This window comes from Natator depressus, chromosome 10 (genome assembly GCF_965152275.1).
Source record: "Natator depressus isolate rNatDep1 chromosome 10, rNatDep2.hap1, whole genome shotgun sequence".
Taxonomy (NCBI): Eukaryota; Metazoa; Chordata; order Testudines; family Cheloniidae; genus Natator; species Natator depressus.
In genome coordinates, this window is record NC_134243.1 from 39,427,405 (window position 1) to 39,454,856 (window position 27,452).

Here is a 27,452-nt window from a genome sequence, read left to right on the forward strand (position 1 = left end):
CAGGCTGGGTTTGCGGTAGGCCAGCAGGATGGGACACAGCCTAGGCTTTGCTCTGCTGTGCTTGGCAGTCGGTGGGGTGGCCTGTTACAATCCCTGGAATTTCTCTAAGAATGACTCAGCCATCTGGAGACACCCCCCCCCCCCCCCCCAAGGCCTGAGCCCCCTCGCAGAGAAGCCCATGTGTCCTCTCTTGCCCAGCCCTACCCCTGGGCTCAGGTTGATGCTTCCTAGCTCAGGGCTGTGTCTTGGTTGCAGCCTGTCACGGTGCAGTGTGAGAAGGCTCAGATGGTGATCACTGTGCACTGGGGTCTGTTTGCGACGGAGCAACTGATCAAAGCTGCTAACCTGAGTCTTGGCCTGGTCGCGTCCCTTAATGCTGCAGAGAACATGGTGACCTTTGCAGCTGGGCTCCATGAATGTGGCAGCACCTTGCAGGTAAGGCTGTTTCATACAAACTATAAGACCACAGTGGGTCAGATGAGGGGCCATGTCCTATCTGACCCCAATACTGCCCCCTCCCCGCAATGTGTTTGATTAGCATTTACATTAGCTTTTATGTTGCCTCCATTAATCAGCTGGAGTTTGAGGGAGAAGAGATGTTTGTAATCTTATCTTACTGCAGCTAATTGTTGGGCAACAGTAGAATTCCTACGGTGAACAGTTCTTAAACCAGGAATTTTTGTGGCTTTAATTAGTGTCAATGTGACTGTTTAGATGAAGAAGAAGAAAAGGCCATTTTATTCTTATGAATGTTCCTCTCGCTTTTTGGAGAGCAATTCTAAAATATCATCATTTAACACGTCACATTATTTATATGACAGGTTTCAGAGTAGCAGCCGTGTTAGTCTGTATCCACAAAAAGAAGAGGAGTACTTGTGGCACCTTAGAGACTAACAAATTTATTTGAGCATAAGCTTTCATGAGTTACAGCTCACTTCATTGGATGCATGCAGTGGAAAATACAGTAGGGAGATTTTATATACACAGAGAACATGAAACAATGGGTGTTACCAAACACACTGTAACGAGACTGATCAGGTAAGGTGAGCTATTACTAGCAGGAGGGGGGGAGGAAAAACAAAAAACAAAACAAAACCCTTTTATTATTTATATGATACATTCAATGAAAGGTTAAGATCAAACAGCTAAAAATAGTCACAATTTAAATAAAGAAAAGTTTTTAATTTTCATTATACAAACACTTTTTTAAAAAAAGTGACTTTCAATACTTTTTAAAAAGTGTCTAGTTTCATGGTGGTAATGTACCAAAAATATGTGTTCACTTCACTGCAACAGGCCTCTTATTCCCTTTGTGTTGCATAAATATCCCTTTGTGTTCAAAGGGATATTCTGCTATCCTTTACATGAGTACTATCTCGGCCATTATCCTACAAGCATTTACACACATGCTTAATTTTATATTGATTTCAGTGTAACTACTCATGGTGCTAGAGCAAAGTGTGTAAGAGTTTGCAGATAGGGGCCCTAGTATAGACAGTGGAGTTGCACATATGTAATTGAAAGCAATATTTTGATCTTATATATTTTTTTAACCTCAAAAGACTGGCTCATGGGACCTGTTGGCCACTTCTTGTTTATATTCTGCTTCTAGCACTGGCCAACTTCTGGCTCTTCAACATAACTGAGTTAAAACTGCACAACACTTTCAAAAATCTGGAACTTGACAAAGTTTGGCCATTCTATAAAAAACTGGTCCAAAAACCAGCAACAATCTTTTGTGGCAAACATAAGAAAAAACTTTGCAATCTTTTTGGACCAGTCCTAATCTTCAAAGCAAGACAAGGGTGTACAGAAAACAAACAAACAAATTAAAATCAGATTAAATCTCTCCAACAGCGTGCTCTGTATATGGAGCAGAGAACATTCTTTCCTGACCCTCAGGCAATAAAATGCATGCTGAAGTATATTTCATTATAATCTTAGCTTGCCTTGCTATGAATGCTATCACAGTAATAAAACTTTCCAGCCCTTAAAAAAAGTCTACATTATTTGTGTTGATGGCTTCTTGAAGGGGAGTCAATTTTATGGGCTGTTTCTACACTGTTAGAATGTTTTTCTTTAATTTCCTTTTAACTTACTACTACTGTGAGTTTCCCCTTGCTCTCGTTAAGTTAGGAAGACAGATAAACTGATCAGTTTATAGTGTGCCTTTCAGAATGTTGAATACCACAATCCATCTAATTGCTTGATAGTTGTGTTGGATTCAAGGTTTGTTTGGATTTTAGCCTTATAAGAAGGCTTTGTAGTCAACCTTTGATCACATGATGCTTAAGGAAATAACTAGGCTTAGAGCATAATAAATGGCAAAATGCTCAGGTATTCAGTCTTAGGAATGTTGCTGTCTCATGATGTATCATGCAATTTAGTAGAATTCAAAAAAGCTGCAAGAGTCAGGAGAAATCAGTAATTCTCTGGGTTGTAATGGAATGGTGTCTAGATCATCCCAGTCTGCCCAGAATGTAAAAAGTAAAACCATTAATCCTATAACTAGTGAGAGGTGGCAGCTGTAAATGGTTATGCTAATTATTCCCTTTAAGTAAATCAGACTTACTGTGTCTAAATTAGAGAGAGGTCTTTTCTATTAGGTCATCTAGTCCAGTCCCCTGCTATTGCTGGATTGTTTCCTATAGGGAACTGTTCACTAACACATGCTCACTTTCTTTTTATGAGTCTCTCACTTGTTTTGGTGTATTATAGGGCTACTTACCTCCAGTAAGCTAGAGTAGCTGTCCTCTTTCTGTAAGGATGTGGATATATGGTGAGGGCACTAAAGGCCATCCTTTAGGCAGATAGATTCTGGACTGCCAGGGGCTCCAGTGCTGTGTTATCCAGTGTTCTGATGAAATCTTATCCGTCTTGAGAACAGCACCACTGCTTGGGCACAGAGAGGGTGTGTTTGTCTCCTCTCACCTCTAGAAGTCTAGCCTCTGGATTTTCTGTCAGTTTGATGGGGAATATACTGCATCACCAGCATACAACAGGAAGGAAGTGAGATGTGTTGGCCTGTGCCCCATAAGAAACTTCAGAGGGGGAACTAGAATGAATAATGGTCTGCATGTGGGTGGTGAAGGAACCATCCTAGACAGAGGATGGTTTAGACACAATTTTTATTTCTCATTGAAATGAGAGAGCCCCTTACAAACACTCCTGTGAAAGTGAAAGTGAATTGTTCACATGCAGACTGAAAAGGTACCATTTTATTTGGGGTGTCTCTGTTAAGAAGTAATCAGAATTCTCTCTCTCAACCTCAATCTACCTGAAAATTGTTGCAATCAATACACTTCTGTGAAATGTTTAGGCTTCGAAACAGCACGTTTTGAGGAAAATACTGTTCATTAATGTTCCAACCAGCTCCGCTCTCATCCCATCAAAGGGATAATGTGTGGTTCTTGCATTCTGGCCTTCCTCTGTCTCCATCTGCCCATCAATCTCACCCTACTCTGCACAGCTACACTAAACACTTGCATGGAAAATGGAGACATAATCTAAATGAATTTGTTATAATAAGAGAGAGGCAGCTCATGGCATATATTCTCATTTTTGCCCTCCACCCCCACCTCACACACCCTGCACTTCTGCTGGTAGTATTCCAAGGGTCAGGCTAATATGGTGATAGCTACTCCCTGCTAAACCACCACTCTGATACACCAATTACTCCGGTGACTCCTATATCCCTCATGGCTCTCACTAAAGAAAACACTGGGAAACTTGTCATTGTTCAAAGCCTCCCACGTCTGCTGTTGCCCAACAATTAGCTGCAGTAAGGTAAGATTACAAACAACTCTTCTCCCTCAAACTCCAGCTGGTTAATGGAGGCAAAATAAAAGCTAATGTAAATGCTAATCAAACACATTGCGGGGAGGGGGCAGTATTGGGGTCAGATAGGACATGGCCCCTCATCTGACCCACTGTGATCTTATAGTTTGTATGAAACAGCCTTACCCGCAAGGTGCTGCCACATTCATGGAGCCCAGCCACCTCTTCCACGCCACCATCACTTTTCCCTGCGTAGTAGACACCTTCAGGCCACTCAGCGTCATCTCCTCCCTGGGCTGTAAACTGATAAACCTTTAATTCTCTGGAATAAAAGGGCTTTAGAGAATTAATATGGTACACCTTAAGCTTTCAGTTTGAGGTGGGGAATGCTATGAGATAATTAATAGCTCCCAGACACTCTTGGACTGTGAATGGCCCTTCCCACGACGTTTCCATTTTATGGGCCTGGAGCGCCTTTAAGACCATGACCTAGTCCCCTACTTTGAAGGAACGCTCTCTGGCATGTTTCTCATACCAGGCTTTTTGCTCTTTTTGAGCATCCTTTAGATTTTCTTTAGCAAGGGCTAAAGAGGTTCGGAGAGTGTTTTGTAGGTTGGTTACAAAGTCCAGAATGTTAGTTCCTGGAGAAGGTGTAAACCCCTCCTATTGCTGCTTCACTAACTGTAATGGCCCCTTAACCTCGTGGGCATATTCAAGTTCAAATGGTGAAAACCCTAGACTGGGATGTGGTACAGCTCTGTAGGCAAAGAGCAACTGCTGCAACACTAGGTCCCAATCATTGAAGTGCTCATTTACAAATATACGTATCATAGCCCCCAAAGTTCCATTAAACTTCTCCACCATGCCATTTGTTTGATGGTGGTAAGGAGTGGCAACCAAGTGATTTACCCCATGAGCTTCCCAAAGGCTTTCCATAGTTCCTGCCTGGAAATTAGTCCCTGCATCTGTGAGGATGTCGGAGGGCCAACCTACCTTGGCAAAAATGTCTGTTAGTGCCTGGCACACACTTTTAGCCCTAGTGTTGCTTAGAGCTACTGCTTCCAGCCATCGGGTGGCAAAATTCATGAAAGTCAGTATGTACTGCTTTCCTCTGGGTGTCTTTTTCAGAAAAGGACCCAGAATATCCACAGCTACTCGCTGAAATGGAACCTCAATGATGGGGAGTGGCTGGAGAGGGGCTTTGACCTGGTCTTGGGGTTTTCCCACTCTTTGGCACACCTCACAAGACCGGACATAGGTAGAAACATCCTTGCTACTTTTAGGTCTGTAATTGAATGACCAGAGATATTGAAGTGTTCTCCGTCTGGTTTTTGAATGTTATAATTCTTGATGTCGGATTTATTCTTTTACATAGAGACTGTGCAGTTTGGCCAATGTACATGGCAGAGGGGCATTGCTAGCACATGATGGCATATATCACATTGGAAGATGTGCAGGTGAACGAGCCTCTGATAGTGTGGCTGATGTGATTAGGCCCTATGATGGTGTCTCCTGAATATGTGGACACAGTTGGCAACGGGCTTTGTTGCAAGGATGTTCCTGGATTAGTGGTTCTGTTGTGTGGTGTGTGGTTGCTGGTGAGTATTTGCTTCAGGTTGGGGGGGCTGTTTGTAAGCAAGGACTGGCCTGTCTCCCAAGATCTGTGAGAGTGATGGGTTGTCCTTCAGGATAGGTTGTAGATCCTTGATGATGAGCTGGAGAGGTTTTAGTTGTGGGCTGAAAGTGATGGCTAGTGGCGTTCTGTTATTTTCTTTGTTGGGCCCGTCCTGTATTTTCCCCCCCTACTGTTCCTCACACGTTCTTGTCAACTGCTGGAGATGGCTGAAGGTGACAGCTAGTGGCGTTCTGTTATTAACACCAGTGTCTGTCTCTTTCCAGATGACCCCAAACTCCCGGGTCTACAGCACAAGCCTGTCCTACAACCCCAGCCCTGCCAGCAACCCAGGGATCCTGAGAACCAGTCCAGCTGTGCTCCCTATTGAGTGTCACTATCCCAGGTGAGTGCCTGAGATGCTCTGTCCCTATTGCTCAAGCCCAGTCCCTGTTCTGGGAGCAGGTTCAGCGCCTGAGGTTTCCTCCTCTCCCATGAAGGACAATGTGAGCAGTAGAGCCATCAAGCTGACATGGGTTCCCTTCAGGACTACCCTGTCTGCAGAGGATAGGATGGGTTTCTCCCTGCACCTGATGAATGGTAGCAGCCTCTTGGAGCCAGCCTATGCAGTGGTTTGGATTCCCCAATGACTGCAAAGGGGTTATGAGGCTTTCCCCTGTAACAAATCTCTCTGCACTCTGCTTTTTCCCCACCTAGGGGCTTGCACACTGTCAGTAGATTGTGGGCCACTCTTGGGTAATTTGAACTGACTGCAGGATAGTTTGGGAGGCTGCTGTGGCTCTCAACAAGTTCTCCCTTATGGCTTTGGGGCTGGGGTAATTCCTGCTTGTCTACTAGCTGCCTCTCCATGTCCAGCAGCCCTGCTGTTTCCAGCTCCTCTATACCATGCTGGCAGCAACTGCTTCCCACCCACCCAACAGCTAGTCCTGATTGCTATGAAATAGCAAGGTGCATGGGAGCAATAGGGATCTATCAACTCTCCTCTTGCAGTGCTCTTGAAGAACTTGCGTTGCAGATGACTGGAGTGCTGAGAGATCCTTCAACGGATTCCAGCTTGGGGAGGTTGTGCATATCCAAGCTGATGTCAGCACTGGGAACCATGTGGCTTTGAAGCTCTTTGTAGACAGCTGTGTGGCCACCCTGAGCCCAGACAGGGACTCCTCTCCCCAGTATGCTGTCATTGACTTCAATGGGTAAGAGCTGTGGTGTCCCTTCCAGAGGATATTTATTACTATACCTGTTACAGACCCAGAGGCAACACGTGTGTGTGTGTGTCTGGGGGGAAGCACGTGGGGTCATGTGCCCCCCAGTGTTGCTACTTGGCTTGTACTGAGCATGCTTGGTAACAGCTGCTGAAGCTGCTGCCCTCACTCTGTCCCTGCACTGTTGGCCAGTACGAGTTGTCTCTGTGAAGACCTATGCTTCATAGGGAATCCCACTGACCCTTGACTCTTGTGTCTGGCTGCCTGGTCGATGGGAGATCAGATGACATCATCTCAGCCTTCGTATCCTCTAGGCTCAGGCAGGACCAGTACAGGATTTACCATGGCACCATGGCACCGGGCCCAGGCTCCAAAGGGGCCCCGTCCTGGCCTGCTCTTCTATGTCTCCCGCCCACCACTCTATCCTGCAGGGGCAGAAGCTTGGTCCTGCCAGCTTCTGCTGCAGTGCAGGCTCCACCAGAAGCCAAGCTCCCCCTGAGGGGACTAACATGAAGGGGAAAGGAGTCCAGGAGAGCTGGCTGTATTTCAAGGAATCCCTGTTGAGGTTACAGGGACAAACCATCCCGATGAGTCAAAAGAATAGTAAATATGGCAGGCGACCAGCTTGGCTTAACGGTGAAATCCTAGCAGATCTTAAACATAAAAAAGAAGCTTACAAGAAGTGGAAGGTTGGACATATGACCAGGGATGAGTATAAAAATATTGCTCGGGCATGTAGGAATGAAATCAGGACGGCCAAATCGCACCTGGAGCTGCAGCTAGCAAGAGATGTCAAGAGTAACAAGAAGGGTTTCTTCAGGTATGTTGGCAACAAGAAGAAAGTCAAGGAAAGTGTGGGCCCCTTACTGAATGAGGGAGGCAACCTAGTGACAGAGGATGTGGAAAAAGCTAATGTACTCAATGCTTTTTTTGCCTCTGTCTTCACGAACAAGGTCAGCTCCCAGACTGCTGCGCTGGGCATCACAATATGGGGAGTAGATGGCCAGCCCTCAGTGGAGAAAGAGGTGGTTAGGGACTATTTAGAAAAGCTGGACGTGCACAGGTCCATGGGGCCGGACGAGTTGCATCCGAGAGTGCTAAACGAATTGGCAGATGTGATTGCAGAGCCATTGGCCATTATCTTTGAAAACTCGTGGCGAACGGGGGAAGTCCCAGATGACTGGAAAAAGGCTAATGTAGTGCCAATCTTTAAAAAAGGGAAGAAGGAGGATCCTGGGAACTACAGGCCAGTCAGCCTCACCTCAGTCCCCGGAAAAATCATGGAGCAGGTCCTCAAGGAATCAATCCTGAAGCACTTAGACGAGAGTAAAGTGATCAGGAACAGTCAGCATGGATTCACCAAGGGTAGGTCATGCCTGACTAATCTAATCGCCTTCTATGATGAGATTACTGATTCTGTGGATGAAGGGAAAGCAGTGGATGTATTGTTTCTTGACTTTAGCAAAGCGTTTGACACGGTCTCCCACAGTATTCTTGTCAGCAAGTTAAAGAAGTATGGGCTGGATGAATGCACTATAAGGTGGGTAGAAAGTTGGCTAGATTGTCGGGCTCAACGGGTAGTGATCAATGGCTCCATGTCTAGTTGGCAGCCGGTGTCAAGTGGAGTGCCCCAGGGGTCGGTCCTGGGGCCGGTTTTGTTCAATGTCTTCATAAATGATCTGGAGGATGGTGTGGATTGCACTCTCAGCAAATTTGCGGATGATACTAAACTGGGAGGAGTGGTAGATACGTTGGAGGGCAGGGATAGGATACAGAGGGACCTAGACAAATTGGAGGATTGGGCCAAAAGAAACCTGATGAGGTTCAATAAGGATAAGTGCAGGGTCTTGCACTTAGGACGGAAGAACCCAATGCACCGCTACAAACTAGGGACCGAATGGCTAGGCAGCAGTTCTGTGGAAAAGGACCTAGGGGTTACAGTGGACGAGAAGCTGGATATGAGTCAGCAGTGTGCCCTTGTTGCCAAGAAGGCCAATGGCATTTTGGGATGTATAAGTAGGGGAATAGCGAGCAGATCAAGGGACGTGATCGTTCCCCTCTATTCGACATTGGTGAGGCCTCCTCTGGAGTACTGTGTCCAGTTTTGGGCCCCACACTACAAGAAGGATGTGGATAAATTGGAGAGAGTCCAGCGAAGGGCAACAAAAATGATTAGGGGTCTGGAACACATGACTTATGAGGAGAGGCTGAGGGAACTGGGACCGTTTAGTCTACGGAAGAGAAGAATGAGGGGGGATTTGATAGCTGCTTTCAACTACCTGAGAGGTGGTTCCAGAGAGGATGGTTCTAGACTATTCTCAGTGGTAGAAGAGGACAGGACAAGGAGTAATGGTCTCAAGTTGCAGTGGGGGAGGTTTAGGTTGGATATTAGGAAAAACTTTTTCACTAGGAGGGTGGTGAAACACTGGAATGCGTTACCTAGGGAGGTGATAGAATCTCCTTCCTTGGAAGTTTTTAAGGTCAGGCTTGACAAAGCCCTGGCTGGGATGATTTGATTGGGGATTGGTCCTGCTTTGAGCGGGGGGTTGGACTAGATGACCTCCTGAGGTCCCTTCCAACCCTGATATTCTATGATTCTATGACTCCCCCGCCTCTTCCCCCGAGCATTCCACATTCCTGCCCCTCTCCCTCCCCCTCCCAGCGCTTCCCCCGCCACTGAACTGCTGTTTGCCAGCGTGAGGGAGGGGGAGGAGTGGGGCTGCAGTGTGCTTGCTGCTCGGGGGAGGAGGTGGAGAAGAGGTGAGGGCAGGACCTTGGGGAAGGGAGCCGTGAGCTGCTCAGGGCAGGGGGCTGGGAGCACCCTCATGACCCCAGCCCACACCCCCAGCCCTCTGCTCTGACTCCTGCATCCCCCTCACACACACTCACAACTCCAGCCCTGACTCTTGAACCCCCCACACATACCCAGCCCCGCCACACCTCATGCCCTGAATCCTGCACCCCCCAACCCAACCTGAGCAGCAAACAGGAGCTCCTGTATCCTCCCACACATTCCCACCTGCACCCCTCACACAAAACAGGAGCTGCCTCAGGTAAGCGCTCCACACCCCAACCCCCTGTCCCAGCCCTGAGCCTCCTCCCTCACCCTAAGTCCTGGCCAGACCCTGCACCCCAACCCCCAGCCTGCTCCTGCACCCTAACTCTCTCCCAGACCCTGCACCCTCAGCCCTGAGCCCCCTCCCACACCTAAGTCCTGGCCAGACCCTGCACCCCAACGTTTTATACGTTTTTTTAATAAAGCGCTCTCACCCCAAGCACTTTGCAACAGTTAGCTAACGGCACAAGCAATATTGGGAAAGATCACTAAGTGGTCTGCCGAGACCCTTGGTGATTTTCAAGTGATCTGTGGAAAAATAAGTTAGACTACAAAAGCAATCAAGGTACTGCACTTTATTTTCATTTACTTGCTATTACTTATAGGAGGAGGATGAAGAAAAAAAGCATGAAAAACGGGGGCGAGGGGAAGATAAGAGAGACTGTTCTTTTTCTTGGCTGGGTCCCAAGGAGGGGCCCCAAAAATTAAGCTGAGCACAGGGCCTGGGGGCCCCACTAACTCTAAATCCACCACTGGCTGTCACGTCACCTGGGCTGGGGATACTGTGTCGACTGATCCCCAGAGTCTCCAACCTACCTGGGCAGTACAGCAGACATTGCCCTGCCCATAGCTCCTCTCCAGTCCCTAGTCCACCTACCACTTAAGGCTTAGCCCTCTCACTTGTAAAAATGATCGCTTGCCCCCCCGCCCCATTCAGGCTTTCTGGCACCCCTGTTGCCAGGTATTCAGCTTTAGACTGGAAACTCCAGTAGAAAACGGGACCCGAGTGTCCAGTTAGCAGTGCTGACTGGAAACTAAAAGTCCGGTTATAGGAGTAACCACATTAGCCTCCGCTCCTCCCACTCCCAATACCCAGCCCAGAGGACTGGAAAAGAACCTGTCCTGCTGCTGCTGGATGTCACAGAGTGTGGGGGAATCAGGTCCTGCACCCCCCACACACTTCCTGCGATTCACCGTGACTCTCAGCCAGCCAGTAAAACAGAAGGTTTATTAGATGACAGGAATATAGTCCAAAACTGAGCTTGTAGGTACAGAAAACAGGACCCCTCAGCCTCCCTCTGTTTCCCCAGCCAGCTCCAAACTGCAACCGCCTCCAGCCCCTCCTCTGGCTTTTGTCTCTTTCCTGGACCAGAAGGCCATCTGATCTCTTTGTTCTCCAACACCTTCAGTTGGCACCTTGCAGGGGAGGGGCCCAGGCCATCAGTTGCCAGGAGACAGAGTGTCAGCCATTCTCTGTGCAGAGAGCACCACACCTGCCCAGGGCTCTGCAACAATCACACGCCCTTATCCCACCACCTAGATACTTAAGAAATGCATAAGGGAAACTGAGGCACCCACACAGTATTCAGAGACAACATTAAGAACTTTCCCATTTCGTCACACTGGAGGAGGGGCAGCTCAGTGCAGACAGAGATGAAGAGAATGGGCTAGAACCAGGGAGAAGGTATGTACCCGCTCTATGTGGGCAGGGGCCGGGGGAGGGGGAGGGATCCTGTTTACCCCCTTCCCAGCCCTGCTGTGCTTGCAGTTTACTCCCAGCCCCTCCCTTGCTCCAGGGACCAACCCTAGCTCCCGCCCTGCTGTGCTTTTGCCCCTGGCCCCTACCTTGCTCCAGTCAGCAGGGACTAATTCTCCCCCCATGTCCCACTGTGCTTATCTTGCCCCGGCACCTGCCTTGCTCCAGCTGGGGACCAATCCTTTCCGCACCACCATGCCCCGCTGTCAGGGTGAATAAAAATCAATAATTTTTTTAAATTAAAAAAATTGGATTTTTTATTTAAATCAGATTTTTTTGATAAAATGCTTTTTTCCTCAAAAAGCATATCTAAAGATAGTTTTAATTAAGATACATTATAGCTCAAAGATATCTCATCATGGAATAGGGATTATAAATTCTAATTCTGTAGTATCAGACAACATATTCATGCAATGTTTAAGAAAAGTTTTGTAAATGAGTTCTAATAGTTCATGGATTAGGGACCCAATCTTATAGGGTTCCACAGGCTTCTGTATAGGTTATTTAGGTTAATCTTTCTGTCTACCCAGTGGGACTCAGTGCTCAGTCTAGAAGATACCATCAGAGATGCTTAGTTTTGCAGTTCTCAAACTGTGGATTTGTGTCTCCAGAGGTAACATGCTTGTTAACAGCAAAAAATGTTTTTAAATAAATTAATATATAGAGGTGAGAAATAACAGATCTCAACTCTATTGTCCCTCTGCAAATTTGTGTACACAGAGTCAATCCCTTACCTCTCTCTAAAAGTGAAAAGTTTCAAAAAGTTCAATGAATAGAAGATTGTTGAGGGCAGAATAGATCTGGACAAAGAGAAGAAGTCTGGAGATAAATGTGAGACGCGAGGGACATATGCTTTTTTGTTAAAATATTATGTTTGCTGTTGACGAAAAAAATCCAGAATACTTAATGTTTTTGTTTTAGTTAAATAAAACAATTTAAACGTCTGTCTGGTGATGTTCTCCTCCTAATACAGCGTTGCAAGAAAATCCTCCAAATATTCATGATTAACCTGTTGAACTGGAGACAGTTCACCTCCCAATGACTTCATAAATATCTGCTTCAGTTACCTTTGGTAAATGAAATAACCAAACAATCATTCATTTTCTGATATAGCTGTAAAACTCATCTGAAAAGTTTTCAAAATAAATCACTGTTTAAAAATGTATAGTGTGTACCTTCTAAAAATGAAACCTACATCCATCTCTGAGTTGTGAAGAATATGTATTAAGGTTATAACACCCAACAAGAATGCAATTTTATGTAGAAAACTATGATTAAATTGAGTCTTCCTGACTATTGATTTAAATCATGATTTAAATGGATCCTGGGAACTACAGGCCGGTCAGCCTCACCTCAGTCCCTGGAAAAATCATGGAGCAGGTCCTCAAAGAATCAATCCTGAAGCACTTACATGAGAGGAAAGTGATCAGGAACAGTCAGCATGGATTCACCAAGGGAAGGTCATGCCTGACTAATCTAATCGCCTTTTATGATGAGATTACTGGTTCTGTGGATGAAGGGAAAGCAGTGGATGTATTGTTTCTTGACTTTAGCAAAGCTTTTGACACGGTCTCCCACAGTATTCTTGTCAGCAAGTTAAAGAAGTATGGGCTGGATGAATGCACTATAAGGTGGGTAGAAAGCTGGCTAGATTGTCGGGCTCAACGGGTAGTGATAAATGGCTCCATGTCTAGTTGGCAGCCGGTGTCAAGTGGAGTGCCCCAGGGGTCGGTCCTGGGGCCGGTTTTGTTCAATATCTTCATAAATGATCTGGAGGATGGTGTGGATTGCACTCTCAGCAAATTTGCAGATGATACTAAACTGGGAGGAGTGGTAGATACGCTGGAGGGGAGGGATAGGATACAGAAGGACCTAGACAAATTGGAGGATTGGGCCAAAAGAAATCTGATGAGGTTCAATAAGGATAAGTGCAGGGTCCTGCACTTAGGATGGAAGAATCCAATGCACCGCTACAGACTAGGGACCGAATGGCTAGGCAGCAGTTCTGCGGAAAAGGACCTAGGGGTGACAGTGGACGAGAAGCTGGATATGAGTCAACAGTGTGCCCTTGTTGCCAAGAAGGCCAATGGCATTTTGGGATGTATAAGTAGGGGCATAGCCAGCAGATCGAGGGATGTGATCGTTCCCCTCTATTCGACACTGGTGAGGCCTCATCTGGAGTACTGTGTCCAGTTTTGGGCCCCACACTACAAGAAGGATGTGGATAAATTGGAGAGAGTCCAGCGAAGGGCAACAAAAATGATTAGGGGTCTAGAGCACATGACTTATGAGGAGAGGCTGAGGGAGCTGGGATTGTTTAGTCTGCAGAAGAGAAGAATGAGGGGGGATTTGATAGCTGCTTTCAACTACCTGAAAGGGGGTTCCAAAGAGGATGGCTCTAGACTGTTCTCAATGGTAGCAGATGACAGAACGAGGAGTAATGGTCTCAAGTTGCAATGGGGGAGGTTTAGATTGGATATTAGGAAAAACTTTTTCACTAAGAGGGTGGTGAAACACTGGAATGCGTTACCTAGGGAGGTGGTAGAATCTCCTTCCTTAGAGGTTTTTAAGGTCAGGCTTGACAAAGCCCTGGCTGGGATGATTTAACTGGGAATTGGTCCTGCTTCGAGCAGGGGGTTGGACTAGATGACCTTCTGGGGTCCCTTCCAACCCTGATATTCTATGATTCTAAATCACATCTACCCTGCTTGCTATGCTCTTGCCCCTGGCCCCTTCATTCCCCGGGGGGCCCACAAATATGTTTGGCGTCAGGCCCACAAAAAGTTAATCTGACACTGGGCAGGACATACTGCAGTTCATGGTGGATGTGTTCAGGTTTGCAGGAGATGCTAGAAATTTGATAAGGACTCATGGAATAAGAGGGAAGGTCCTTTTATGGATCACTGACTGGTTAAAAGATAGGAAACAAAGGGTCGGCCAGTTTTCACAGTGGAGAGAGGTAAATAGCAGGTTGCCCCATAATCTCTACTGGACCTGTGATGTTCAACACATTCATCAATTATTTGTTTGCCCATTTTTCCAATGAGGTAGCAAAGTCTGCAGATAGCTAAAGCCAAAGCAGGCTGTGAAGAGTTACACAGGGATCTCACTAAATTGGGTGACTGGGCAATAAAATGAGAGATTAAAGTCAGTGTTGACAAATGCAAAGTAATGTACATTGTTTTCCAATCAACTATGCATAAATATGGTGTCATAAATATAAAGAGAAGGGTAACCACCTTTCTGCATACAGTACTATAAAATCCGTCCTGGCCAGAGGCAAAGTCCTTTTACCTGTAAAGGGTTAAGAAGCTAAGATAACCTCACTGGCACCTGACCAAAATGACCAATGAGGAGACAAGATACTTTAAAATCTGGAGGTGGGGGGAAACAAAGGGTCTGTCTATCTGTGTGATGCTTTTGCCGGGAACAGATCAGGAATGCTCTTCAGAACTTCTGTAAAAAGTTAGTGAGCAATCTAGCTAGAAATGCGTTAGATTTCCTTTTGTTTAAATGGCTGAGAAGATAAGCTGTGCTGAATGGAATGTATATTCCTGTTTTTGTGTCTTTTTGTAACTTAAGGTTTTGCCTAGAGGGAATCTCTATGTTTTGAATCTAATTACCCTGTAAGGTATTCACCATCCTGATTACGGAGGTGATTCTTTTACCTTTTCTTTAATTAAAATTCTCCTGTTAAGAACCTGATTGCTTTTTCATTCTTCTTAAGATCCAAGGGTTTGGGTCTGTGTTCACCTATACAAATTGGTGAGGATTTTTATCAAGCCTTCCCCAGAAAAGGGGGTGTAGGGCTTGGGGGGGATATTTTGGGGGGAAAGACATTTCCAAGTGGGCTCTTTCCCTGTTCTTTGTGTAACACTTTGGTGGTGGCAGCATAACTGCCAAGGACAAAAGGTAAAATAGTTTGTACCTTGGGGAAGTTTTAGTCTAAGCTGGTAAAAATAAGCTTAGGGGGTTTTTCATGCAGGTCCCCACATCTGTATCCTAGAGTTCAGAGTGGGGAAGGAACCTTGACATATGGAGTCTAAATTAGTTCTTGCTACTCAAGAAAGAGATCTTGGGGTCATTGTGGATAGTTCGCTGAAAACATTTGCTCAATGTGCAGCAGCAGTCAAAGGAGCTAACAATGTTAGGAACCATTAAGAAAGGAATAGAAAATATCATAATGCCACAATATAAATCCATGGTATGCTGCCACCTGCATGCATGTTCTGGTTGCCCCATATCAAAAGAGTTGGGAAAAGGTACACAGAATGACAACAGTGATAAGAGGTATGGAACAGCTTCCATCTGAGGAGAGATTAAAAAGACTGAGATTGGTCACCTTAGAAAAGATGAGAAAGGGTGGGGATATGATAGAAGTTGGTAAAATGATGATTGGTGTGGAGAAAATGTTAAGGGGTGAACACTTCCCTATTCACAACGCAAGAACCAGGGGTCACCCAATGAAGTTAATAGGCAACAGGCTTAACATAAATGTAAAGTGTTTTGTCACAATACAGAGGCAGCCTGTGAAACTCCATTGTCAGGGGATGTTGTGAAGGCCAAAAGTACACCTGGCTTCAAAAAAATTAGACCAGCTCATGGAGGATGGATCCATCAATGGCTATTAGCAAAGATCAACCCCATGCTCCAGGTATCCCTAAATCTCTGCCTGCCAGAAGCTGGGACTGGATGACAGGATGGGTCACTCAAGGATTGCCCTGTTCTTTTTCCTCTTAAGCATGTGGCACTGGTCACTATTGGAAGGCAGGATTCTGGGCTAGATGGATCATTGGTCTGACCCAGTACGGCCATTCTTATGTTCTTATGAGATGCCTTCCCCCTCCCCTAATCCACATTTAAGATTGACTCTGTCCATGGGTTGATTCCTCTATTCCCACTTCCCCTCCAGATCTATATCACCTGCCATCTGAAAGTCACTGCAGCTGAGCAAGCCTCAGATCCCTTGAACAAGGCTTGTTCCCTCAACAAAGCAGGCAACATATGAGTAGCTGGCGTAGAGCCGTTGGCAGGCCAAAATCTGAACTTGTGACCCTTCCAGACACACTAGAAAAGATTTGGCTTTTCCACATCTTCAGTATCTCGGGAGTGTGGTGACTGCTGGACCAGAATGGGCAGCCTGCTTGACTGTTATCTAATGTGCTCAGACAGTAACTTCCTATAGCATGGCACGCAGAAATAGATTTCTAGGAAAATCTAAGGGTTGAAACAGAGCTGCACAATTTGCTCTCTACAGTACATGACAGTCCCTCTGTTCCAGCTGGTCTCCAGTGGAAGGCATCAGAGGGGGCACATCTCTCTGCAGCTGCTGTGAGACTGGGAACTGTGGGTTGCTTGGAGGACAGTGTGGGAGAGTGAACCCTCTGGACAGATGGCCGGGGAGGCGCTTCCAGAGAGATGTGCCCCCCCAAGCATGGTAGGTTCTCTGTACAATGCCTGCATTGCATTCTCTAGTTCATGGGGTGGACACACCGATTCCAGCTGAGTCGGGTCCATTCTGTTCCTTGTGGCATCATCCCAGTTCCAGAACTGGTAAGTTTCAATCACTACTTAATTGGGGGTATTTCTTTCCTCCCCTTCCAACATAGGTGACTCGGAGGGGGAAGCAGAGGCTGATGTTGCTGTTGGACCCTTGTTCATCCTTAATGCAGCTGAAGGCTTAAGGTTTCAAATGGAGGCAGTGAAGATGTCGTTGGAGGGTAAGGAGACTGCTGGCTGGGAACGGAGTGACCAGCTCCTGCTTCAAGTTCTAATCCACTTTCTCCTCCCCAGGTCCAGAAGAGCCCGTGATGATCCTGGGGTTATTTGCTGTGGCTCTACCTGTAGTTCTGTCCCTTGCTGCCCTGGTAACCATGATCATATGCAGAAAGCACAGACACTCCACTGCCTGAGCTGTCTGGGTTGTGTAACTGCACAATAAAGAGTGAAATCATTATGAATGGTCTATCTGGATTTGTAGAATAAAAGAGATGGGGGAGGGGGAGAAAATACCATTGCCATTCAATAGCCCTTTTTCCTGGGCTCTGGATGAAGAGTCTGAACTCACTGATGGTGATCTTTGATCCTTTCCCGGTGGGGTGGGGACTGGGGACAAGAGAGGTGGTTCCTGCCTCATTTTGGGCTCATTAGCTGGGCTTTGGACACTGTCTTCAAAGTGCCCATGGTCCAACAGCCACTTGTCTAGGAAATTCCAAACTGCTCCAATGGCCCAATTTCCACCCCACCCACCTGCCAGTGGCATTCAGAGTGCAATGTAAGCAGTAGTGTAACTGAGGATAAAATGAGTTTCTACCACTGCTTATTGGGAGCTAGAGTTCACGTTGTACCCACTCTTCTTACCAATCCACCACTGAACATAAGGATCAGAGACCCTCTGGGTGCCACCTAAGGTGAGGCAGTCCAGCTGGTGGCTCCAGCCTCCCTTCCAGCAGGGTCTGCATAAAGGTGTCAGAATGGAGCATGAGCTAAACATGAACAGCTGCAGCCCTGAGGGACTTAGGCTGAGAAGCACTGCTTACTTAGCCTATCGCCAAGACCCAAAACAGGGATCATGCCCTCCCTTGCGGGGGTCTTCAGCAGTTGGCCAGTTTTTCCTTTGTATGGCTCTGGAAAGCAGGCACATTCATCCTCCTTTGATCCAGGTAGAACTGCTCTAAATCTTTCATGGTGGGTCCCCTGTCGTGGCCATTCTTTACAAACAATAGACAGCATCCACTTCCTTTTATCTATTCCACATGTGGAAAATTTGGGCTGGTGATTTGATTCTATGCTGACCCTCTAACTCTTCCTCAGCTGGACTCTAGAAGGGGGAGGGATAGGGTTGCCAACTTCCTAATAGCACAAAACGGAATGCCCCTGCCCCACCACTTCTCTGAGGCCCCACCCCCTGCTCATTCTCCCCAACCCTCACTCACTTTCACAGGGCTGGCTTGGTGGGATGGCGTGAGGGCTCTGGGGTGGGGCCAGGGATTAAAGGTTTGGGATGCAGGAGAGGGCTCTGGGCTGGGGGGGTCGGGGTGTAGGAGGGTGTGTGGGCTCTGGCCGGGCAGTGCTTACCTCAGGCAGCTCCCAGAAGCTGCCAGTATGTCCGGCTCCTAGGCCTTACTGGGAATTCTGGGAGGGGGGCAGGCAGAGCGGCCTGATGGCTCTGTAAGCCCCTGTCCGCAAGTGCCACCCCCACAGTGCCCATTGGCCACGGTTCCCAGCCAATGGGAGCTGCAGACCAGGCACTTGGAACAGGGATAGCGTGCAGAGTCCCTGTGGCCACTCCTGTGTCTAGGAGCCGGACATATTGGCTGCTTCTGGGAGCTGCACGGAGCCAGGGCAGTCAGGGAGCCTGTGCTGTCGACCGGACTTTTAGTGGCCCAGACAGCAGTGCTGACTGGAGCCACCAGGGTCTCTTTTCCACTGGGCATTCCAGTCAAAAACCAGATGCCTGGCAACACAGGGGGAGGAGGAAAATAACCCTGGGCTTTTGCTTTCTTTCACTCAGTGACATAAAGGAAGGTAATCAAAACCCCTTTCCCAGGGAAAACATGGTGGTTTTAGCAGTTCCTACTTCAGCTGCAGCCCTCAAATACTGATTCCTGTTGCTGTCCTTGGCTGGTGACAGCCTCTAGTACCCTCTGGTGCACTCAGACATTCCCCAACTCTTAATCCAGCAGGCTCAATGGCTGTGTGGCTGGATCCCGTTGCAACAGAACAGGAGGGCAGGAAGACCAGGCAGGCTCCACTTTCAAAATAGCTTTTTTGATTGCTGCTGCACATTGAGTGCCTGTTTTCAAAGAACTATCCATGATGTCGCCAAGATCTCTTTCTTGAGAAGTAACAGCTAATTTAGATCCCACTATTTTATATGTATAGTTGGGATTATGTTTTCCAATGTGCATTACTTTACATTTATCAACATTGAATTTCATTTGCCTTTTTTTGCCCAGTCACCCAGTTTAGTGAGATCTCTTTGTAGCTCTTCACAGTCTGCTTTGGACTTAACTATCTTAACTAATTTTGTATTGTCTGCAATCTTTGTCACCTCACTGTTTATCTCTGTTTCCAGATCATTTATGAGTATCTTGAATACCACAGGTCCCAGTACAGATCGTTGGGGGAGCTGTTGTTTACCTCTTTCCACTGTAAATACTGCCCATTTTATTCCTCGGTTTATAGGACCAATAACACTGGCTGCTGTGCACTGCAATTGTCTTCCTCTCTGCACCTCTTTTCATCAGCTCCTAACACAAGGGACTAATGATTCTAGAGAAAAGCAGTGTTGCCAACTCTGATTATTTTACTGTGAATCTCACAATTTTCAAACTGGATACAATTAACTTGAATAAAGACTGGGAGTGGATGGGTCATTACACAAAATAAAACTATTTCCCCATGTTTATTCCCCCCACCACCACCACTGTTCCTCAGACATTCTTGTCAACTGCTGGAAATGGCCCACCTTGATTATCACTACAAAAGGTTTTTCCCCCCCCCCACTCTCCTGCTGGTAATAGTTCACCTTACCTGATCACTCTCGTTACAGTGTGTATGGTAACATCCATTATTTCATGTTCTCTATGTATATAAATCTCCCCACTGTATTTTCCATGAATGCATCCAATTTAGTGAGCTGTAGCTCACGAAAGCTTATGCTTAAATAAATTTGTTATTCTCTAAGGTGCCACAAGTACTCCTTTTCTTTTTGCAAATACAGACTAACACGGCTGCTACTCTGAAACCTGTCATTATGCAAGGCACTGACTTTAGCCGTATGGAGTGGAAATCTATCAACTTCATGAAAAAACTCGTACAGATACAGACAGACATCATCTTCCTTTCCAAATGCAAACAGATGGACATCATACGAAAAGGACTGAAGGTAAAAAATCCATTACAATCTACAGACCACACAGACTATGCTGACAGCTTGTGCCACATGCTCTCAAAGAAACTGCGGAACGACCTGATCAACATCCTCTATAGCAAACAGGGAAAGATTAAGAATGAGCTCTCAAAACTGGATACTCTCATAAAAAAACAACCTTCCACACAAACTTCCTTGTGGCTGGACTTTACAAAAACTAGACAAGCCATTTACAACACACACTTTGCTTCTCTACAAAAGAAAAAGGACACTAAACTACCACATGCCACAAGGGGCCACAACAGTGGTTCCATTAACCCACCCAGCAATATTGTTAATCTATCCAACTATACTCTTAGCCCAGCAGAAGAATCTGTCCTATCTCGGGGCCTCTCCTTCTGTACCTCCACCCCCACGAACATGATATAGTTCTGTGGTAACCTAGAATCCTATTTTCGACGTCTCCGACTTAAGGAATATTTCCAACACACCTCTGAACAACATACTAACCCACAGAGAGCTTCCTACCAAGACTACAAGAAGAAGGATTCTGGGTGGACTCCTCCTGAAGGTCGAAACAACAGACTGGACTTCTACATAGAGTGCTTCCGCCGACGTGCACGGGCTGAAATTGTGGAAAAGCAGCATCACTTGCCCCATAACCTCAGCCGTGCAGAACACAATGCCATCCACAGCCTTCATCCAGACCACACCACACGATTCATTGTCTACAGCCAACCTCTACAATACAACCACATTTGCTCCAACCCCTCAGACAGAGACAAACACCTACAAGATCTCTATCAAGCGTTCTTACAACTACAATACCCACCTGCTGAAGTGAAGAAACAGATTGACAGAGCCAGAAGAGTACCCAGAAGTTACTTACTACAGGACAGGCCCAACAAAGAAAATAACAGAACGCCACAAGCCATCACCTTCAGCCCCCAACTAAAACCTCTCCAACACATCATCAAGGATCTACAACCTATCCTGAAGGACGACCCATCACTCTCACAGATCTTGGAAGACAGGACAGTCCTTGCTTACAGACAGCCCCCCAAACTGAAGCAAATACTCACCAGCAACCACACACCACACAACAGAACCGCTAACCCTGGAACATCCTTGCAACAAAGCCCGTTGCCAACTGTGTCCACATATCTATTCAGGGGACACCATCATAGGGCCTAATCACATCAGCCACACTATCAGAGGCTCGTTCACCTGCACATCTTCCAATGTGATATATGCCATCATGTGCCAGCAATGCCCCTCTGCCATTTGACATTGGTCAAACTGGACAGTCTCTATGTAAAGGAATAAATGGACACAAATCAGACGTCAAGAATTATAACATTCAAAAACCAGTCGGAGAACACTTCAATCTCTTTGGTCACTCCATTACAGACCTAAAAGTGGCAGTTCTTCAACAAAAAAACTTCAAAAACAGACTCCAACGAGAGACTGCTGAATTGGAATTAATTTGCACACTGGATACAATTAACTTAGGCTTGAATAAAGACTGGGAGTGGATGGGTCATTACACAAAGTAAAACTATTTCCCCATGTTTATTCCTCCCCCACCCCACCCCCACTGTTCCTCAGACGTTCTTGTCAACTGCTGGAAATGGCCCACCTTGATTATCACTACAAAAGGTCTCCCACCACCCCGCTCTCCTGCTGGTAATAGCTCACCTTACCTGATCACTCTCGTTACAGTGTGTATGGTAACACCCAGTGTTTCATGTTCTCTGTGTATATAAATCTCCTCACTGTATTTTCCACTGAATGCATCCGATGAAGTGAGCTGTAGCTCACGAAAGCTTATGCTCAAATAAATTTGTTAGTCTCCAAGGTGCCACAAGTCCTCCTTTTTTTTTGTGGATACAGACGAACACGGCTGCTACTCTGAAACAATTTTAGGGATTTTCTTAATGCCCCCAAACATTGGAATCCCATTTTTACCAAATAATCTGTTTTATTTTTGGAAAGTAAGTTTCTAGCCCTCTTGGCTACACAGAAAAACATGGAAATGTGGATCCTAAAGTCTCATAAATGAAAAGCCAAATAAGAAAAATGCTGCCATTATTCCTTTTTCTAAATCTCATGATTTTAAGCCAATTACTAGATTTTTGGAGGCCTGACTCATGATTTTTGAATGTCTGGAGTTGGCGAAACTGGAATCGAAACTGGAAGGTTCAGGGCAGTGGTTGTGATTGGGCCCCAGCTGCCTGCAGTGTAGGGAAGGCTATTAATTACCTGGGCAGTGGGGAGCTGGCCTTAGGTTAGGGGATAAAGGGCCCCAGAGCAGCAGTTTCCCTCCAGGCTGGGTTTGCTGCAGGATGGATGGATCGATCGGGCACAGTCTGGGCTTTCCTCTCCTGTGCTTGGCAGTCGGTGGGGTGGCCTGTTACAATTCCTGGGATTTCTCTAAGAATGACTCAGCCATCTGGAGAACCACCCCTGAGCCCCCTCGCAGAGAAGCCCATGTGCCCTGTCTTGGCCAGTCCTACCCCTGGGCTCGGGTTGATGCGTTCCAGCTCAGGGCTGTGTCCCTGCTGCAGCTTGTCATGGTGCAGTATGAGGAGGCTCAGATGGTGATCACTGTATGCAGGGATCTGTTTGGGATGGGGCGACTGATCAAAGCTGCTAACCTGAGCCTTGGCCTGGCCGCCTGCTGGTACATGTCTCTTAATGCTGCAGAGAACATGGTGACCTTTGCAGCTGGGCTCCATGAATGTGGCAGCACCTTGCAGGTAAGCTATGAGATCACAGTGAGTCAGATGAGGGGCCCTGTCCTATCTGACCCCAATACTGCCCCCTCAATGGATTTGACTAACACTGCATTGACCATCTGGTGTCCCTGTATCTGTGGGGTTGACTTTGCAGCCTTGGCTGTCTATGCTTTTCTTGTAGAAGAGAGAAGCTCTGCTTACAAACAATCCCCTTCTGAGGGGATGTACCTGGAGTTGCTGCTTACCTTGTATGGAGGGGGGTGGCTGCAGAGACAAATGGCCTACCTCTATTTTGGATGGTGGGGTCTGGACTGAAGGGCACTCCAATGCTGTGCTATGTATCTTGATTCAAGTCTTGACACAAACTCTTTCTGTCTTGAGAATGGCACCACCACTTGGATGGGCTGTGTCTTGTCTTTCCCCCTTGGAGGCTTAGCTGCAGTTTCTGGGTGGTCGTTTCCTGTCTGAGTTTAGTGGCCCATATGCTGCACCACAAAACAAGCAGGAAGTCAGTGGTGTTGGGCTGTGTCTCCATAAGAATGCAGTAAGAAATGGCGCTAGAATGAGAACTCTTCCCTTACCTGCATGCAGACAAGAAATCTCAGCTAGTCCTGGATGGAGAGTGACAACTCCTGCGGTTTTGAAATGTCACCATCTTTCCGCATTGACACTAACCTTTGATTGTTGCTGTGAAATTGAATTGTCAGATGGAAAAGGCCAGACTTTGATTAATTTGTCAAGCCCCTCTCGGACCTCTGGTATCTTTCTTCTCAAAATCACTGTGCCTCTGCAAAATGCATAGGCTTTGAAACTGTGCATGTTTTGTTAATGATACTTCCTAGAAATTTTCTGACCAGAAATGTGAACACCTCTTCCCGCTCCCTCCCCCCGGCCCCTGGCTACTTCTACAGTCACCTCTCAATCCCACCCAGCCTGCAGCAACAGCACTGATGGCTTGCACAGAAGAACTAGTGCTCAGGAGCAATATGGAAACAAGCTTGTTAGTAGAGTTTCTCTTTTCCTCCCCACTCTCTATCTCTTTCTGCAGGCTGGTCTCACTGAGTGTCAGGCTACCTGTGTATTGGTCACTCTTCTATCCTAAATAATCACCCTGTGATACGAGCTCTTCCTCCTATGTCCCCCTTGGCTCTCACTAAAGAATCGTTGGAATCTTAGCACTGTCCAAAGCCTTGAACTTCTAATTTCATATGAATCAGCCCATTGAACCTTGGCAGTCTTGTTTTCATGTAATAACGCCAGTGTCTGCCTCTCTCCAGACCCCAGACTCCCTGATCTACAGCACAAGCCTGTCCTACAACCCCACCCCTGCCAGCAACCCAGGGATCCTGAGAACCAGTCCAGCTGTGCTCCCTATTGCATGTCACTATCCCAGGTTGTTAGGGGGCTTATTCCTTCACCCACTTACTTCCCTGGTCCTTCTCCCATGAACCAAGAGCAACAATACCCGAAGTCCAAAGGTGCAAACAATTCAATGTTTATTGGGGTGAACTTCCAGAAAGCATGATTCCATTTTCCTTCCTTAGTGTCCCCCTTCCCAGCTCTGACACCACAGAGCCTTACACCTGTGTCCCTGCTCCCATTCCTGCCCTTAGCCAAACATGATTCCAATTTCCCCACCCCCATTCCCTGTTTCCATTCCTTCCCTCCCCCCACTTCCTGGAGTCATGCTTTGGATGCACCAATGATTGCCAAGTGAGCCTTGTGCCTGTGGGGGAGTGTCTGTCACACAGCCCTCTCCTTCTCCCTCGGGGCTGTCAGTGGAGAGTGGTGAAGGGACACATCCCAAGTTCCCACGTTTGGGTAGTCTGACTGCAGTGTAGCTCCTCAGGCAGCTGAGGCACTCAGCAAGGTTCCCCTTATGCATCAGGGCAGTAATTCCAGCTTGTGTCAACCAGCTCCTCTCCACAGATCCATGTGGGTGCTGGGCTGTACGCTGCAAGAGGAGCTAAGCTTCCACCTACCCAACACCTAATCCTGATAACTAAATGAGAGCAGGGGGCATAAGGACTCCAGAGGGGCTACATATGCTGCCTGTGGTGCTCATGGAGAGCTTGCCTTGCCGATGACTGGAGCACTGAGACACCATCCAAAGGATTCCAGCTGGGGGAGGTGATGCATATCCAAGCCAATTTCAGCACTGGGAACCATGTGGCTTTGAGGCTTTTTGTGGACAGCTGTGTGGCCACCCTGAGCCCAGACAGGGACTCCTCTCCCAGATATGCAGTCATTGACTTCAATGGGTAAGAGCTGAGGATATTCTTCTAGAGGATATTTACTGATGTCACTGGTAAGGAATTACTCTTGCTGGGCATCTTGCTAGGCATCTTAGTGACCCTTGACTCTTGTGTCTAGCTGCCTGGTGGATAGGAGATCAGCTGACACCCCCTCAGCCTTCGTATCCCCCAGGTCCAGACAGGACACACTGCAGTTCATGGTGGATGTGTTCAGGTTTGCAGGAGATGCAAGCAATTTGGTGAGATGCCTTCCCCCACTCTCTGTCAACACCTAATAGGGCTGTTAAGACTCTGTCCCCTCGAATGACTCTATTCCTACTTCCCCTCCAGATCTATATTGTTAGAGAGCTTATTCCTTCACTCTCCCACTTCCCTGGTCCTTCTCGCATGAACAGAGAGCAACAATATCCGAAGTCCAAAGGTGCAAACAATTCAATGTTTATAGGGGTGAACTTCCAGCAAGCTTAAATCCAAGTTCCTTTTTCCTTATTTTCAAATCCCAACTTACTTTCTGTTTGCCCCTAATTTATATAGTAATATTCTTAGCTGTACCTTAACCAACCATTCTACTGAAATTTACCAAACCAATCCTAACATATTGTAACATGATTAGCTAACCAGTTGTATCCCACCACCTTAATTAGTTTACACCCAGCAAAATTAATTATACAGCAGACAGAAACAATCACAGAACCAGACAGAGACCATGCAAATAAACAATAGCAAAGTGGGAACTATAATGACAAAACAACACAGAAGTGAGGATTTCACAACTACATCTATAAAGACATAAGGGTTTCCCAGCTGTGTCTATGGATAAGTGAGTTCTTACCAGACAGAAAACTATCAAACTAAATTTCCTTTTACATTTTCTAGGCTCTTCCCTTTCTCTGGAGGTGATAGATTGGATCACCTTCCTAACAGCCCCGTATTGACTAGTTTGGAATGTGAGGTGGTGACCGTTCGCTTCCCAGCTTATGGCTGCCTCTGCTGCTTAGCCAAAGGCATTGGCCTAAGAACAGGGCCTCAGACTGTCACAGTGAGAGAAGGCCCTTACACAGATTCTTTCTTGTGTACCTCTATTACTAGCTAAATGATAAACATATACCTAAATTATAGGCCTTTACAGGCAGGCCTGAATATCTATATCCTAACATATATTACCTGTCATCTGAAAGTCACTGCAGCTGAGCAAGCCCCAGATCCCTGGAACAAGACTTGTTCCTTCAACAAAGCAGGCAACATGTGAGTCGCTGGCGTTGAACCTTTGGCTGGTCTTAATCTGTTCCCCTTCCAGATGTTGCAAAATTCAATTCTCTTGTACGCTCTCTATCTTAGAAATTGGCTGAGAAGTACTTGGATATGGGAGGGTTTAAAACTGACCAGACAAATGGGCAATGCTCGAGACAATATAGTTTCTGATAGTGACAACTTAAAACATGTATTCATGTGGAGAAGACTAGTAGGAAAAAGCTAATAAAGCATTGAAGAGCTGCACAGTAACTTGCTACAGTAAATAACTATCTTTTCTTTGTTACAGCTGGCTTCCAGTGGAAGGCACCAGAGACATCTGCAGCTGCTGTGAGACTGGGAACCGTGTCGGCTGGCTGGAGGACAGTCTGGCAGAGTGAACCGTCTGGACAGATGTGCCCCCCAGACATGGTAGGTTCTCTGTACAATGCCTGCATTGTATTCTTTAGTGCATGGGATGGACACCCCTATTCCAGCAGAGTTGCGTCAGTTCTGATCCTTGGATCATCATCCCACTTTGGAACTGGTGCATCTAAATTGTTACTAATGGGTTATGGGGTGTGTGTGTGTGGCGGGGGATTTTCAGCCCCTTTCAATACAGGTAATTCTCTGACAGAAGCAGAGGCTGATGTTGCTGTTGGATCCTTGTTCATCCTTAATGCAGCTGAAGGCTCAAGGTTTCAAACAGAGACAGCAAAGATGACACTACAGGGTATGGATGCTGCTGGGTGGGAAGCTGATAGTTCTAGTTCTAACTATCCACCCATGGTCTCCGCCCTCAGGTACATGAGAAGAGTCTGCAATTACACTGTGATGGGCTGTTGTGGCTCTGGCTGTAGTTCTGTCCCTTGCTGCCCTGCTAACCTTGACCATATGCAGGAAGTAGAAGAACTCCACTGCCTGGTCTGTGTATGATGTGCAAATCTGTACAATAAAGAGTAAAGCCAGCTTAACTGGGGTCTGTGGCTGGATTGTCTGGGCCAAAATTGGAGGGAGGAAAATGTTTGTGACTTAATAGGAGCTGGAGAAGGATCAAAAGGGTCCTGAACGCTGACTTATCAGTGCAACATTCCTTGCTCTGGGGGGATGGGGAGAGACAGATCCAGTGCCTGTCATTAGGACGAGTGAG

General features: G+C 46.7%; 1 pseudogene; it reads left to right on the forward strand.

Annotated features, from left to right (window-relative positions):
* The first annotated feature begins 255 nt into the window (after positions 1 to 255).
* On the forward strand, positions 256 to 26,703 carry LOC141994655 (zona pellucida sperm-binding protein 3-like; annotated as a pseudogene).
* The last annotated feature ends 749 nt before the right edge of the window (positions 26,704 to 27,452 follow it).